At 48.3% G+C, this 17,068-nt stretch overlaps 1 pseudogene; it reads right to left on the reverse strand.

The window, feature by feature from the left end:
- Positions 1-6,107: 6,107 nt before the first annotated feature.
- LOC149370666 (very long chain fatty acid elongase AAEL008004 pseudogene) lies at positions 6,108-8,148 on the reverse strand (annotated as a pseudogene).
- Between the last annotated feature and the right edge of the window lie 8,920 nt (positions 8,149-17,068).

A 17,068-nucleotide genomic window follows, 5' to 3' on the forward strand; every position in this document is an offset into this window, starting at 1 on the left:
ATAACTACAAACGACGCTCCTCGCCCGCTCAATAGATAAAGCCTTCGGCAGTAGAAAAAAAAAAGAAAGAAATGCAAAAGCACCCCGGAAGATAGGGCCTATTTGCCGTTTTTTTCTTGTTTTTGTCTATTTTCTGTGTGTGAGTGTGACAACAAGACAGCAGACAGCGTGTCTGCCCCAGCGCAAGGCTAGCAGCCAGCGGTGATCTTTTGTGCAGCGCGATGTCCAACCGAACTGTGGAAAAACTTCGCTGTGTACCCGTGGAGCCCCCAACGACTGTGTTGTCTACTGTTCGGCACGTTAAAGCTCTGACAGTAACCCTTTGGGCGCATTGTGAAGCTGTTGCCCATTTCAAGCGGTGGCGGGGGCGAAATTTGTCTTTTCTACTCACAGAAATGGAAACGGGACGCTTTCAAGCCTGCACGTGTGTGCGCCGCTGGCACGGCGAACAATGGCACTGAAGATCTACAGAAGAGTCTGCCCTTTCCCTCCTCCTCTCCCCATTCCTTTTGTATACCATCTACCTGTCCCGCTCTGACCCCATCCACCCTTTTACCTTCTCGGCACTGCAGAATCGCATTTGGGGCGCGATTACTAGGAGAGACCGGAAAGGAGTAGTCGCCTTTGTCTCGTGAAGAAGCACTTACAAGCGACACCGGTGTAATCGTTGCAACTTAAGGCTTCACAACGTTTGCTACTTCAATCCCTTCGTGGGGTTGTTTGAAGGGCAAACAACAACAAAAAAGAGAGATATGAATGAGAACCTCATAGCGGCAGCCCAGAAGATTTGCTTGGTATCTGGTTACCGGCGCCAACATGCATGCAAGTGTCGACAAACTCTAAATCTTAAAAGAGTACAATCTGCATTTCTAATTACAAATGCTTATATTCAAGCAGTCACAGCATGTGTGTGTTTAGCTTCGACTTAACGGTATGCGCACAACCCGGGTTCACGAGTATTTTCTTTTTTGGGTCGATTCATCACATACTCGTGCTGTACTCGCCTCAGACAACCTATCACTCGCCAATATGTACAACCATCATTATTGTGTAGTTTCTTAGTAATGTGCTCACCGTGGAAATCGGTTAGGTGTGCATGAAGGTAGTGGCGCAGTTGCATTTTGATATCGGAGCGGGTACTTTAGAGTGACTCACCACAAAGGTCCATGACAAAACGCCTGCGTTAGGCATATTCAATTTCGCACTGTGCACTGTGGGCTCTGTTTGTCCTACAGCGAGCATGGATGATGAATAATCCGCTTCCCCACGTCAAAAGAGACGTGGGCCCAATCTGAACACAAAAATTTCCCCCATTCTGAATGGTGCGTTTAACCTTGGTTGGGACGAGAGCGAAGAACGCATATCGCGCTACCATAGACTTGGCTGTTCTGTCCCCGAAAAATTTCGACCCACCGCAGTTAAATTTGGTTTCTTCAGGCTCAGGGAACTTCTTTCGATCACACTCAGGGAAGTTTCCATCCCTATTAGTAAAACGAATGGGCTTTTTAAATCTCGGAGAAAACCAGCAAAGTCTGGAACTGCCCCCCGACCGAACAGGGGAAAAATGATCATTGCTTTCGAAGAATGTTGGCTTTGTATGTTTGTGCATACTGTAACAAACCTCCCAGAATAAAGAAAGCGCGCAAAAGTAAGCGTAACCGATTGCATAAAAAAAGCAAAACAAATGAAACTGATACCACTGGGCAAAGACTTCGATAATCCACTGACGCTGCATTTGTCAGTTCAGCAGTGCCCGCTCTGCCGAAGGGTCCGGAGACAAAGCCCAGGCCGGCGCCCCCCTGTCTACGCTTGAAGAAAGGCGCGGCGAGGAAAAGTGCCTGCCCTTGAACCGAAACGTCGGGGAGCAAAGGGCACTGACCTCTCCCTTTTCTGCTACACCCCCCCCCCCCCCCTCCACCCCTTTGAAACTCTACCACCTCTCGTTTCGCTTTCACCTCGCAGCAAATTCGGCGTGGTCCCTAGAGGGGTGTAACTGAGGTAGAGGGGTGTAACTGGACAACCCGTTGTCGTGGAATTCGTCTCGTCATGGCGACAGAAGCACGGAAAAAAAAGTGCCCCCATGCTCCCTTAGCATCCCGCGGGAAGCAATGAGCCCGTAACTTGGAAGGAATGGGTCATTGCCTCTAAGCAGCACCGCTGCTGTACAGCTATTTCAATTACCTTTTGGGCGGCCTATGAGTGCATGCTTCCGGCAGGCAAAAAGAAAAAGTAAAAAGTTCCTTCTAAGTGTCGTGAATCATTCGCGATATGAAATATCCAGAGGCCAGTTTTAAAAGCCGGGGAGAACGTAATGAGAAAGTCCAAAGCGACGTAATAGTTCAACTGCGAGACAGCACATGCAACGGACAGTGGCACTGCCTGCATGACAATGATGTCATACAACTTCCGAGCAGCGCAAGCTGCACAAATTGTCTGCTGCCCCCGGCGGTGCCTCTCAGCGCACGTGGGCAGTATTGAAGGTACATGTATTCCGACATTGTCTTTCGATACATTTTGTATATTGGTATGAAACAATCGAGTATCTTCATCTAAAATGCATTTTTAGTGTATCGTGTGTTTTAACAATACTTGATTCTTAAAAATAGAAGTGTGCTTCAGATTTTGAGGTTTCTGCGAGTCAAACTTTCGGCCGGCGGTGGTCGCTCAAGCGGTATAGCACTGAAAAAAAGGGAAGATTTAGAAATAGGTGACGCTAATGCCGTTGGCCCGGTCAGTCATCTGTTTTCCCGTGTACGTGGTTTGGCAGATAGAAAGCATATATGTTGCGCTTCTGCACACTCGATGACTCAGAGGACGAAGAAACAGGCTCACCGTTTTGGTAGAAACAACACCCCTACATCGCTATTCCAAGTTGCGGTGTTTGCAGATAGAATTGGAAGAATTTCACCTTCACATTCAGGGGCTACTGAGCATCTGTTGTTTACTTTTTAAGCCCGACAGAGGTCAAGCACTCTTCCACACGCAGGTCGATGGGGTCATCAGTGCCGGCAGTGTCAAATGTGTAAGCTGACGCATTCCTTTCGTTTAGTGCAGCGGCACAATAAAAAGCCGCAGTTCTCAAAAGGCGCTAATGAAACTTGAGCTTCTGAACTACACCTCGAGGATCCTTGAGTCGACGTGGCTATATGCTTCACTTTTATCCGTTGAAAAAAGGTACCTCCATAAGGTACAACATGGCAACGTGTTCGCGTGCTCCTGCAAAGAGGCTTTTCTCACTCGTTCCGTTTGAAGCACTAAGGAAATGCTCTTAGTTACTATCGTTAAGTAAAAAATGAAAACAATATAAAAGAGATTAGCACGGTATCTTCAGCCCAATAAAAACTCCTAGCCCTTTCATTGTTTGTTCCTTTTCCTTCAAGCCTTAAATGAAGACCGTTCAACTTCGAGCGTCTGTTAAACACAGCGCTAAGAAAATAACTGCATGTCTTTCCCAATCGCACAGAGCTTGCAGCCTTTACACAGGGAAAAGGCAGATGAAACCGGGAAACACTGTTGTAACAAACGAAGAGCATCGGAAATAGTTTTGAGTGTATTCGTGTGTAGTCAAGTGCTCAGAGACTGGTTCGCATGAAACATTCAAGAAAAGATTTTGCTAGGCATCATATGAAAGTGATCGTTTCTCAACGGCTCCATTGCTGAGTTAAAGTTTGAATAAAACCAGCTGCGCCGCCGACAGTGGAACTTGAAGAAATTAAATCCCAAAGAAATCCGTGCGGCCGGATCAGTTCAAACAATTTCAAAAACATTGCACTGTGGCAAATACCAAGAAATCCCAAAAAACTATGGAGAAACTTTTTACTTTGGCAAATCATATTACCAGCTTTATTAATATTGGCGATATCAGTGCTGTATCGAAGTATCGATGACACAGTATCGGAAATCAATTTTGGTTCGGTGCCTTGTATCGGCATTGGAAACAATTTTTGAGGGTATCGATATCGAAGACACTTCTTTCTTTCTTTATTCAAGTATCGCACCCAGCGCTGCTTTCTTGGAAGGCGCATAGAAAGATGATTTTTTCGGGTGGTGCCAAGGTAACTTTTTAATCAAGTCGGGTGTAGGGGGTGGGGGGGGGTGGGGGGGGGGCTGGAGGGTCTCATGCTCTTAAAGAACACTGCCAAGAGAACGGGGTTAGCTTGATTTCAGTTGTCTTCGGGCCCCTCTTTGAATACGCGCCTTTCGCTTGGCACATAGGCGTATGAATGGGATTGTTATCTAAGATGGAAAGTGGCGGGAGCTGTTTTAGAGATTTTGTCACCAGGCCAACTTTCTTTAGCTACTTGGCGACTACGCGTAGTGTGCGCTGCAGTACTGCACGAAGACTAAAGGGCCGCTACATGGAAAGCGATGTCGACGGCTTAGATTAAAATGAATTCATGATGGAAATCTAGAACCTTGAGCGCACGCTGAGAAAAATCGACGAGAGAACAACGCCTTTAAACGGACACTGAGGAGAAATTGAAGTTGGCTTGTGTCGATTGAGCACCAGCTCCTAAATAGAAAAACACCCCGCTTTCTGAAAACAAAGCTGTTGTGAACTAAAATGCAGGTATCGCCGCCACAGGCCAATCTCGCCAGTACAAGCGCGATGATGAATAGAAGAAAAACAACAGATCTCTGAGGCTGACAAACGTGCATGAAGGTAACGTGTTTGATCGATATTGAAGTCTTTACAAAGTATAGAAAGCCGCCGCGGTGGCTCAGTGGCTATGGTGCTCGGCTGCTGTCCCGAAAGACGCGGGTTCGATCCCGGCCGCGGTGGTTGAATTTCTTTGGAGGAGAAATTCGAGGCCCGTGTACTGTGCGATGTCAGTGCACGTTAAAGAACCCCAGGTGGTCGAAATTTCCGGAGCCCTCCACTACGGCGTCTCTCATAGCCTTAGTCGCTTTGGGACGTTAAACCCCATAAACCAAAGTATAGAAGTTTTGCTTTGAAACCACCCATGCACTTTTATTACACGTGGAAGACAGAAAAAAAAATCAATCTGAATGTTGCAAGTCAAATAAAACCTGCAACTGGCGGCGCAACAGGCGGCCAGCTCAGTTACGGTATGTTTTGGGGTGCTTCGCTGCTATGTGTTCGCTACACGAAAAAGAGCAAGAGCGAATAAGCATTCACCCTATACAAAGCTTTCTTAGGGCCAAAATGCCACTGCTGGCATTCATTATCGCATCGTGGCGTGACGGGAGTCACTTGCATTGCAAGCAAGAATGCATTTGTAATGCCGAAAATAACACATCTGAGCGGTAGCTATGACCTAAGAGTGCGTGCCTGCTTGTACTTTTTAAGCCTGCGTTTTCTTGGTCAGCATCTTGGCTGTATTTTTTTTTCTCGCAACATTTTACGAGGAATGAGCAACTTTTGCCCAACGTCGTGAATTGTGTTACAAGTTATCTTTATCAGACAATGGCGTGCAGTCATCCAGCTACGTACAGTAATGTAATCTTCGCTTTTATATTACGAGGTCTGCTGTCGGCATGCCAGTGCGAGTGGCTACACTTCTAGATTATTTCTCAACGCGCTGGTTCAACGCCGAAATGACGTAAAGTGCTCACGACATTGCATTCGTATACGAAAAAAAGACAAATGGCGACCATGCCGATTAATGGGCATAGTACTGGTCGGAGCTGACAGAGATGACAGTCATTGATATTCTAGCGACGCCTACTATAACGTTGTTGAAGCTCTGCAAAAACGCGCCCTTATTTCTAAGGCGACAGCGATCCCACAGCAGGCGATAAAACAGAGCGCCGATGTGCCGTGAACCTTGACCGTGAACCGTGGAAGCCGAAGGGCACGGAACGTCACGGTGAACGCGCCCAGAAGTGCAAAAACTAGCGCATCGGCTGCTGAATATGCAACGCGACCACTGGCAAGCCTTTTTTCTTGCGTTTAAGAAGTCAAATCTGATCAAACAGACACCGCCGTCGGCATCGCGAAGATCTAGGGTAAGCGTTTTCAGTCCAAGCAGCGCGGCAGATTGAGCGAGAAGGAAGTGGCAACGTCGAGCTTTCGCAGCCTGCGTGTCGCGCAGAGCTAGTGTTGGCAGTACCTGAGGGTAAGAGAAGGGAACGTACGCATACAAATGTTTCTTAAACAATGTCACAGCAGTTTATTTCAAACGGTTGTGTTTATGATACATTGAAAAAGTGACGATGGTTGAAAAATGGATATTTACAGGACGATCATAAAAAAAAAGCGCATGAATTGATGAGCAAACATTGCGCGTCTTGATTGTCGGCCGGACGTGTACTGAGGGCGTCTGAAAATCACGTGGCAGGGAAAGTAAATTTGTTTGCTACTACCCTTGAGGGGAATAAACAAATCGACTGGCAATGAAAAACTGGCATGTGAGGACGCAGTTTCGCCGGTAAGGCGAAGCTGGCTATGCCATTCGGGACGAGTTCTCACTGTTGTCTCTAAAATGAACAAAGGATATCAGGGGAGCCAATGTATCAAGACAAAGTTATACATGAGTAGTCGGGCCTCGCCACACAATGTAGCAGCATCTCATTTGACACTAGAATTGGCATTTGATACGAGATACTGGGGAGGCCGGAGGAAGCTTCGCTCAGGAAAAAAAATGAAGGGGCTCTCCTACCGAAACGAACGGCCGTTTTGCCTGCCTAAGGGAGAAACATAAATACGAGTCATTGGCAGAGGTCGCGGCCTTGCTTGAAGCGAGACGTGGATTGTCCTGCGAGTGACATGCACGCACCAAGACGGCTGAATCACTAAGTGAAACAAACAGCAAACGATCAGTCCTGACTGGAATGCCGAGACTTGCCGGGAACATCCGGAAGCATGTGAGGCTTCGCAAGAAGTTGGCGGAGTCTTCGTCGCTAGACAAGTCTAGCGACTAGTGAGTGGGGGCGTCCGGAAGGCACGTCGCTTGCTGACTAGGCTTATTCCGAGGCGGCGCCGAGAAAAAAAAAAGTGAACATACAGTCTGTGACAGCTCAGCGTCGCTCCGTCGTCCTGGGCTTGAAAAGATGCGCCTACCAGGCGATGAAAGACGGCCGGAGTTTGTCGGTTAGCCGCGTGCTCCGACGTCGGGCCCTTCAGTCCAGCTTGGTCGATAAACCGTTCCCGCCGGCGGTCACGCCAGACTTGACGTGACCGTTCCTCTGCTGTTGCTGGTGGATGCTGCGCGCCGTCTGAGAAGCCTTGTAGGCCTTGTTGTAGAAGTTGCGGAACATGAAGAACAGCATGACAGCCTCACCCATGAGGATGTACGCGAAGTAGGGAGGGAAGCCACAGTCGTAGAAAACAGGAACAGAGGCGTGCAGGAAGCCCACGACGAACTGGACCATCTGGAACTGGGTGAGGTAGCGCTTCCACCACAGGTACTTGCGCACCTCGGGACCCATGGCGGCGAGGCAGTAGTACGTGTACATCACCATGTGCACGAAGCAGTTGATGAACGGGAAGAAGGCGTTCTGGCCACCGGCACCGAAGTTGACGCCCATCCAGACGGTCCAGGCAACGGTCGTGTGGTGAACCACATGCAGGAGCGATATGTGCGAAAACTTCTTGGTGAGCACGAAGAACACGGTGTCCAGGAACTCGACCATCTTCAGCAGCAGGTACCACCAGCCCAGGGTCGTGACAGCCATCGAGTTGGGGTCGGTGCCGTAGTTGACGGGCTGGCAGAACCAGTTGTAAGGTCCCAGGTACGTGTACTTGCCGCCAGCGAAGAAGAAGAATGTGCTAAGCACCACCATGATGAGGTTGTAGGCGACCAGGACGTTCTTGATTTGGAAAGGCTCGCGCCCTTTCATCCAGTTGGGGCCCCACACCTTGACGAAGTAGACGTAGCCGGCGATGATGGACAGCATGGTCATCGGGCTGCCCATGAGGGGCCAGCCCTTGACCCGGGGGTCTGTGCTGGCCACGACGGCCTGGTAGGTGGCGGTGGCCTTGTCGAAAAACGCTTCCATTTCCACAACGGGCGCGGCACGCAATGTCAGTGAGACGACGAGCCTTCGGAGCGGCGATGCGTTGAGGCAAGCGGTGTGAAAGAAGGGTACGCGCTCGTTCGAGTGAAGCCGTGCACGCCGTCGGCGCAAGAGCAACGGTGTCTTTTCCCTGTGGAAGCAGGTGCTTCAATGCTGCCTTCCCATCTGTCGCGCGTCCGGTTTATACACTCCCGCCGGCCCCACGTGACCGCGTGCGTAAACGGAGAGGAAGAAAACCTCCCCCTTTCTGCTGGGCCTGGCCGCCTTCCCTCTCCACCGCTGCTGACGTCGTCGGTGCTCTGGGGTCGGTCGCCCGACGGACCGACCGCTAGATACCGCCTCAAGGCAAGGCAAGACAGGGCGCCCGTGCGCTAAGTCCAGGCTTGGCATTCCCCAAGGTCTGTCCTTCTTCTCCTCAGTCGTCTTTCCGCGCCTTCTTTCTGCCTTCTTCGCATCGCTTCTTCGCACCATCTCTTTCTTTTTGTTTTCCTCCGAGGGCCCTCATTATCGTCATATCTAAACGCGACACAAGGGAAAGAGTACGCGTGGACCATGCTGAAGCCAAGGGGCTGCCTGCATCTTCGCCCTGTTGCGCTAGCAATGTCGTCAGGGAAGGAGGGAGATCTTTTGTTTTACGTAATATGCCGGAGGCAAGAAGGAGGCGCCTCTACGTCATTCGTTTGGGTACAACGGCTTGTGCGCTGAGGCGGTCGTTGCTGTCTTGTGCGAAGTTCGGATGTGCGTGAGGGAGACGGGGGCGTTTCGCCTGCGCCAATACGTTCGATTCCCACCAGATGGAGGTGGTGGCCGTTTCGGGTGAACGGCGCTAAGAAATGACGCGCTAGAAAGATAAAATTGTCGTAGGGCTTTTGTATTCAAAAAGGAGTTTGATGCCGGTGACTACTATTGGACGAACAAGTATACGCAGTTATGCGTTATTGAACACTGTGCGGCCGCGAGTCTTACTATCGGCATCTATCTGCTTCCATCCCGTTTCCCACTTTGATAATAATCATAACCGCATTATGCCATCAAGATTACATGAAATGTGAAATTCAGAATTCAGACACGTGGCCCAAATGAAGTCATTTGAAGTTTGCAGGTGCAGCGCTCAATAAGTTTTGGCTTACGATTACGGTAGTGGGTGACAGTGAAATAGGAACTGTAGCGAAAAAGCCAGCAGATTACATATGCTCCTGTATGACATATTTATGGCAGTAGAAAAGAAAAATTGCTGCCCAGAAATGTCAGGAACTTTTTATTAAAAAAAAGAATCAGCGAGAAGTTGGAAAGAAAGGAGAAACAATTTCCGTACATGCCCGAGCCGTAGCACCGTGCGTCCGCGCGTGCCAAGCAAACCTGGAAGTAGCATAGTCGTGTCAGGAAGAAGTTTGCATAGACATGAGCAAGTGTGCAGGGGAAGCGCGCAATAAATTTTAACTTACGATTACGTTCGTGGGTGACGGGCAAAGAGTGAAAAAAAACAAGCAGCATATATATGCCGCTGTATGACGCATTTATGGCACTAGAAAAAAAAATGCAGCCCAGAAATGTCTGGTATTCTTTACTTTAAAAAAAAAAGACAGGAAGAAGTTGGAAGGAAAGCAAAAACTCAATGCTGTGCTCAGAAACGTCGCATATCGGCCGGAGCCGTAGCGCCGTACGACCGGCACTGCGTACGTGTGTACCAAGCAAACTTGCAAGTTGAGTAGTCGTGTCGGGAAGGCGTTTGTCTAGGCATGCGCAAGAGAGCGTGGCTCCTTGAAACCGAAGACCGTTCGATGCTGCGGCTGCCAAGTTTGTGAGGTAGTGTGACGCAATTTGGGTTTACACACGGCCGCCAGCCTGCGCAAGGGATCGGAAATAAACAGAGATCGCTCCCTGTAGGTATACATCTTTAGATTGGAGTGGGATTCTTTTCGCTGTTCGGCTTTGGGAAAGCATTACTTTTTTTCTTTCTTTCGTTTCCTTTCTTCCTCCTTTCTTGCGCGGTTGCGTCACGGGCCGAGCGCGGTGACGTTTGAGCTTGTTGTGGTGAGCAGAATTGCGACGCTGCGCAGGAATTTCAGTATGGGAGAATTCCCGTTGGCGCATGCCCAGACGAAGCAAATGACTGCGTACGTTGAATGATCAATCGCCCGCATGCGCAATAGCTTAAACAGCAATGTGGGAACACTGGGGAAAAGTATCAGTTTAATGTTGGAAGGGGAAACCCGTGCGCCAGCTTTGTAAAGGACGAGGAAGACCTTTGTTTTAGTGCTTTTTTATTTTTATTATCACGATAGCTGAGCCAGGATGAAAAAGACGGAACGAAATTCACACACACACATAAAGTTGCGCAGCTGTCGACTCTGCGGGAATGCCACGCACGGAAGTTGTGTGATACCGGACTTCACTTGGAACAAGTCGGGGACCGTGACCTGATTCAGGTGTTTTTCTGGTCATTGGATGCGTCCAGGAATAGTGAGCATCACATTAAATACCTCCTTCGTGTATGTGCAAAAAAAGTTATAGACAGAAATTCATATAACAGCCCTAATTCTTTATGTATTGAGCTTTGTCTGACTTTTGTAACCTGCTTTTGCTATTGCTTGAAGTCGTTAGCAATACTGTCGAATCTGCACATGGGAGCTGGAATGCTTTACAATAAAATTATGAACACTGCTGCGAGTTATTATCTTTCAAGTGTGTTTTAAATTACATGATGACGTAGAAAAGTTGCTCTCAAATCTTCCAGTGAATCGCTCGTGATTTCTGAGTGAAGCCTATTCAGCCTCGCCACGGCGGCTCAGTGGTTATGGCGCCCGGCTGCTGACCCGAAAGACGCGGGTTCGATCCCGGCCGTGGTGGCCGAATTTCGATGGGGGCGAAATTCTAGAGCCTCGTGTACTGTGCGATGTCGTTGCACGTTAAAGAACCCCAGGTGGTCGAAATTTCCGCAGCCCTTCACTACGGCGTCCCTCATAGCCTGAGTTTCTCTGGGACGTTAAACCCCAATAAACCAAACTAAACCTATTCAGCCATTAATATTAGCAAAGCCGCTGTACCGTGTCTAATTCGAGAGAGCGTTCATTTGTGCCCTCGTGCGTGTTTGTATCTACCACTGTTGTTGATCATTCCAGATATGCGATGGACTTGGACGAATGCGAACACGAATGCGAATGGTTGAATGCGAATGGTTGAAGAAAATTGCTCTATCTTCTTGCTCAACAACTATTTTCACTCAGTGCAATGCATGCTTGCAATAGCTCTGTAAAGCGTCGGCGCCAAATTGACGGTTCGTTAACAAGCGCGTGACCTCCGCAGCGAAGAGAAAACAGCCTATCAAGATCATAACTGAAGGCTGTCTCAGTTAGGTTTGTATCGTTACACATAACAAACGCGTGACAAAAAATTTCCATGAAGCAGGCTTCTTGAAATCAGTTTGCAGAGTACTGTCCCGACGCAACTCATTTTGCGGCTCACAAGCATGTGACTGGCAGTCAGGGCTAAGTCTGCAAGCAAAGCGCGTACAATGCATTTTTTATGAACGTATATCATTTACGTAACAATCCCTTCGCTGCAGTTTACATTGCACACTCTTCGCGTCTCCTCTCGCGATGTTTCTTCTCTATATTACGTCCCTTCTCTTCAAGGTACGCGGCACGAAATGACAATTAAGAAAACAAATCGTTAATGTGCCAAATGCTTTCTCCTCACTGAAGTCTTCATCTCTGTCGTTTGAAAACTCTCGAATGCCTTGGCTGCGTGAACCTGTACTGACACAGGATTGCATTTTAGGCGTCTTGCGGCAAATTCCAGTCCGACCGGGTCGGCTTCGAGCCATCTTTCCGAGCAGTCCAAAATGAGCGGACCTCCTCCGGAGGTCCCTCGATCGAACACCCCAAATCCCGGAAGGGTCTTTTATACAAGGCCGTGACTCGTCTGATTCATGTCCCGTGGCAAATACCACGGTCATTCTACGTGGGTGCAATTCCAGCACACAGAGAGTACATGGGCGTACCCAGAAGTAAACATAAACAAATTTCCGCCGTCAAAGACATTCAGCTAACCGTTTCTCCACTGTTTCCCATGCAAGTTGAATGACCTCGAAGGTTTTAATATACCCCCCGTTGCGACCACCGCTGCCTCCGCCACCGCTTGGTGGGAGATTTCTCTTCCGCCCGCGAGGTCGCTTAGCAGAGCGCTATGCATATGTATAACACAGACGTCCTCGCCCGTGACGTGTCGCACATCGAAATCTTCGGCGCGTTTGCATGGTAGTCCGGACGATAAGCATCGACCAGCACCAACGCCTAGGCGCGTAATAAACGAATACAGAAGACGAAGAAAAAAAAATGCTTCAGGCAAGACGAAAGCGAAACGGGGAAAGCCAAAGCAAAAAAAAAAAATCGGCGGTCGAAAGATAGGAGGAAAAAGGTCGGCGCAGTGAAACAGCTGATGACCTCTCACCCGTCTCTCTCTTCTCTCTCGCTGCAACATCCCTCCTCCGATCTCTCCCTCTCTGTGCTCTATCGAAGAGAACTCGCCTTGGAGGTCGGCGCGTTCGATACTTATCGAACAGCCTCTGGCGCAGCGTTGGGAGCCAATTAACGAGTCTGTGCGTGCGTGTTCGGCGCGCGGCGGCCGACGCCTCCTGACCCTGCAGGACGGCTCAACGGAGAAGTAGCTAACGGGAATCCCGCTGGTTGCTCAGGGCCCGTTTCGAGAACACTTGATACGCTTCACCGTTCTCGCCTCACGGTACGCAGTGCTGTGCGGCACGGCGAACGTACGTGTCTGCTAGTTCGCCTCGGCCATTTCTTGTCCCAAGTAAAAACAAAAATAAGCGACAACTTATTTCGCCCAAAATAGCTCGACGCTCAAGACGTAACCAGGTGTTATGGTTGCCTGACCTAAAGAGCTACCGCGATCTCGGAGATTAAGGCATCCAGTTGTTACGCAATGGTGGCACTCGGCTAGGAAAGGGTGTACACACCGGAGACCTCTGCACACTCAAAATAAATAATGTTTTATGTCTTCCACGAAGGCACACTCTGCGCCGGGTCGTAAGTGCTGCGGTTTGCCCGAGGGAAATATCACGTATTGGTCTTGTATATACTGCGCAACTTAATGGCAGACACTGAAAAGAACGTGCAGGCAAGCGCGAAGCGCCCAGGAAAACACGGCGACAATTGCCTCACACTGAGCTCTCATCGCTTCGGCTTCTCGACACCATAGACTATGGAGTCCTTCACACTCAAAACTCCAAGCGTTTTTTTTTTTTCCTTCTTCGATGTGCAATGCGCTGTCAGCCTACAGCGTCTAGCTCTCCCGAGCACGTTCTAATGAACGTGAGTTGGCCAAAAAAGGCCAGGTCTTTAACTAGATAAGTCAATGACTCCTTCCTCGGCAGGACCATAGCTCACAGATTTATTTTCCTTATTATTCTTAGAGAGCCGTTATTGGTCTAGGCTGAACACTAACTACTGCCCTCTGCGTGTTAGCTTATAAATATAGTAACGTGCAGCATATTTGCGATGCTTCCCCCTTGACATGCTCTTCGGTGTCAAAAAAGAGCGTTATATTTGAAAACAAAAAAGGAAATCGCAAATATGAAGAGGAGCATATTGACTCGAAAGCGTATAAAAGCTCGACCTCACGCGGCACTTCTCAATTATCTTGCCATGCGCGCTTGTGTTGTTGCTGTTATTGAGAAAATAAACTGTCGCTGTGTAACTACTATGAAATCAGCCGAGAAAGTACAGGATTTTTTTTCTTTTCCGTTGCCAGTGAGCCCAAGTGGGCAATCCTGAGCCCTTTGTACATCACACTTTTCCTCTAACTCCTCCTGAATTAGCAGCACAGGGAGACGCCATTTTGCATTGTTTAGGACTGGAAGCACTTTATCAAAGCGTTTCCTGGTTCGCCAACGAGTTAACGTCCTCTCTGGGGCACTGTGTATTAAGTCTGCAAGCTTGCCTCTGCCATGATCGTCCACTCTTCTGCAGTGCACTGGGGGGTGACACCGAAATGAGTGCCTTTTTTGCATTTTTTTGCTTTTTCCCTCTTTCTATATTTTTTACCTGCCTCGTGACGAGCCTTCCAACTGTCAGCTTCCACTACTCTGCAAGATGACTGCAGAGCTTTTTACCCTGTGTTTCTGTTTTGATATTTATTGCAGACGCCACTTTCCGTTCCAGTAGTGTCGTTAAACCTTTCGTTTGATGAGCTCTACATTTTTGTTTGTTTGTTTTTTCGGCTTCGAGGCGCGTGCGCCAATATCAATTCTAGTAGGGAGTTAGGTCATGCAGCAGGGTCGACAAAAGAATTAGAAGAAGAAAAAAGACTGGCGCAAATGTGCCTGGGAGACACAACATAATTGGCTTTCCGCGTGCTGTAATGATTACTGGATATATGATCAGAACTCGAAGCTGTTCGAGTGGATTCTCGGGAACGCGTGCATCGATCGGCCTCTTACCACGCCTTTCTGCGTTTCCTCTATAGACGATGTTTCCTGCAGTGCATACGTAAACATTCCCGAAGAAACGTTTAACGCAGAAGCGTTAAAGGTGCAGTGAAGAGGAATCTGAACTCGCCTTTTTGCCGCCAGAACTCAATCTACGCGTTCCGAGCGTTCTTAAAAACTTCGATTTATTGCCCTGTGGGACCGATTTCCCTAATTAAATCGAATTAACGCCCGGCTCCCGCCTTTTTTTTTTAATTCTCCCCGTACGGTGGGCGGAGTCGACCAACGCGTGGAGTGGCTTTCACCCAGTCCCGTGGCGGCTTGCCGCTCTGCCATCGGCGGAGTAATACGTAGTAATCCGTAGAAGCAAATAGTCCTCGCGTATATTTTTTTTTGCGGGCTTATTTTGCGGTTATATTATCTGCAAATGAAACTATTTATTCACAGGAACATAAAAGATAAAATAAAGCGAAAGCAAAGCCTCCTCGAAGCTGGTTGAAAGGCACTCCACGCGTTGGTCGACTCCGCCCACCGTACGGGGAGAATTCAAAAAAAAAAAAAGGCGGGAGCCGGACATTAATTCGATTTAATTAGGGAAATCGGCCACACAGGGCAATAAGTCGCAGTTTCTAAGAATGCTCAGAACGCGTAGATCGAGTCCCCGCGGCAAAAAGACGGGTTCAGATTCCTCTTCAGTGCACCTTAAAGGCGCTCGTGTCGCAGAAAGTCCGCCATCGCCGTCGGCGTTGTTGTTGAACGTGAGCGAAAAATTCATTAAAAATCCCCAGGGAAGCAACCTAGGAGGCAGGTAGGCCGCCTAGGTGACGTAACCTTATGCCATCATCACAACCTGCCCACCGGATTGTCAGCAAGCTGACCACCGTGGCAGGTGCCAGTTTAAGTAATGATTGGTCGCCGGAGGTTGCTAGGCAAGAGCAACATGGTTCGCACAAGGCCCACCACTGGCAGCATCTGACATATCAGGGCAGTGGCGCATTCTTTAAAGGTTCAGTGAAGAGGAATCTGAACTCGTCTTTTTGCCGCGGGAACTCGATCTACACGTTCCCAGCATTCTTAGAAACTTCGACTTATTGCCCTGTGTGGCCGATTTCCCTTATTAAATCGAATTAACGTCCGGCTCCCGCCTTTATTTTTTATTCCCCGCATACGGTGAGAGGAGTCGACCAACGCATGGAGTGCCTTTCAGCCAGCTCCGTGGAGGCTTTGATTTCGCTTTATTATGTTTTTTTTTTTAGGTTTCCGCGAATAAATAGTTTCATTCGCAGATAATATAGCTGCAAAATAAGCCCGCAGAAATAAATATACGCGCAGACTATTTGCCACTACGGATTACTACGTATTACTCCGCCGATGGCAGAGCGTCAAGCCGCCACGGGACTGGGTGAAAGACACTCCACGCGTTGGTCGACTCCGCCCACCGTACGGGGAGAATTCAAGAAAAAAAAAAGGCGGGAGCCGGACGTTAATTCGCTTTAATTAGGGAAATCGGCCCCACATGGCAATAAATCGGAATTTCTAAGAATGCTGGGAACGTGTAGGCAAAAATGTAGGGAACGTGTAGGCAAAAATGTAGGGAACGTGTAGGCAAAAATGTAGGGAACGTGTAGGCAAAAAGGCGAGTTCAGACTCCTCCTCTTCACCTTTAACCGCTTCGCCAGGAGTGGTATGAGGACTCCCAAGGATCTACAAATGTTGAGTAGAGCATGACAAATTCTTCATACATAGGCATTACCCCACTTAAGCTATCGCGTCATACCCTTAAGGAGGAGCTTAAGTGTTCCTTCCAATTTTTTTTTTGCGTCCATGAGAAAAATTAAGATATCCTCCAGTTTTTCGCTGGCCCTTCATCTTTTGTTTTCTTTGTGTATGTTTTAAAGTTTTGCGTAGAGTGTGGCTTGCGCTGCGTACATAAAGAAACGCAAACAGATCAGTCGGTTCGACGGCCAATTCTGTTTCGAACCCGAGATCAGTTCGTAACATTTCAATCCTGTTATTCAGCAACATTCAGCAAGCGCTTAACTGAGGATCCTTGGCATCTACTTATTTCATCATCAGCAGTTGACGTATGAGTTGCCTCAAAACCAAAAGCTTGGGTCAATGCCCCGCTGTTTTTGGAAGGATGTGCGGCCGACTGCACTCTTAACGGTCATACACCATGTGGACAGACAGCTAGAGAATGATGGCATTAGAAAAAACAAGCTTCTCCTAAGAAATAAAAAGCAGCACATTGAAACTGTTGTGTACGTTCGAAAGCTTACGTGTCCTGTATTTAATTGTTTTTTGTTGTTTTTTAATATACTGTAACTATTTCGTGAATAAGTATATATAGAGAGCTTTACGACACTGAAATTATCGGCGTGCAATCATCCAAAGCTGCCGGATGCTGCCTTTTTTTTTTACTGTGTTAGGTGCGCTGCAACTCTCAAAACGGGAATTCCTAAAACCCAGCTATACTACTACTTCCACCCAATGTAGAGGCAACTTTAATTTACGTCATCGTTTGCGTTATTGTTGGCATGCTTCTTCCTGAAACTTGGCGGGGTCAACTTCCTTATAAACTTATCGCTATTTGCTACGATGTTGTTAATGTTTTCAGACACTCTACTTGATGCATGAGGC

The sequence above is a fragment of the Amblyomma mixtum genome, chromosome 1, assembly GCF_055824585.1.
Source record: "Amblyomma mixtum isolate Tamu chromosome 1, ASM5582458v1, whole genome shotgun sequence".
Taxonomy (NCBI): Eukaryota; Metazoa; Arthropoda; class Arachnida; order Ixodida; family Ixodidae; genus Amblyomma; species Amblyomma mixtum.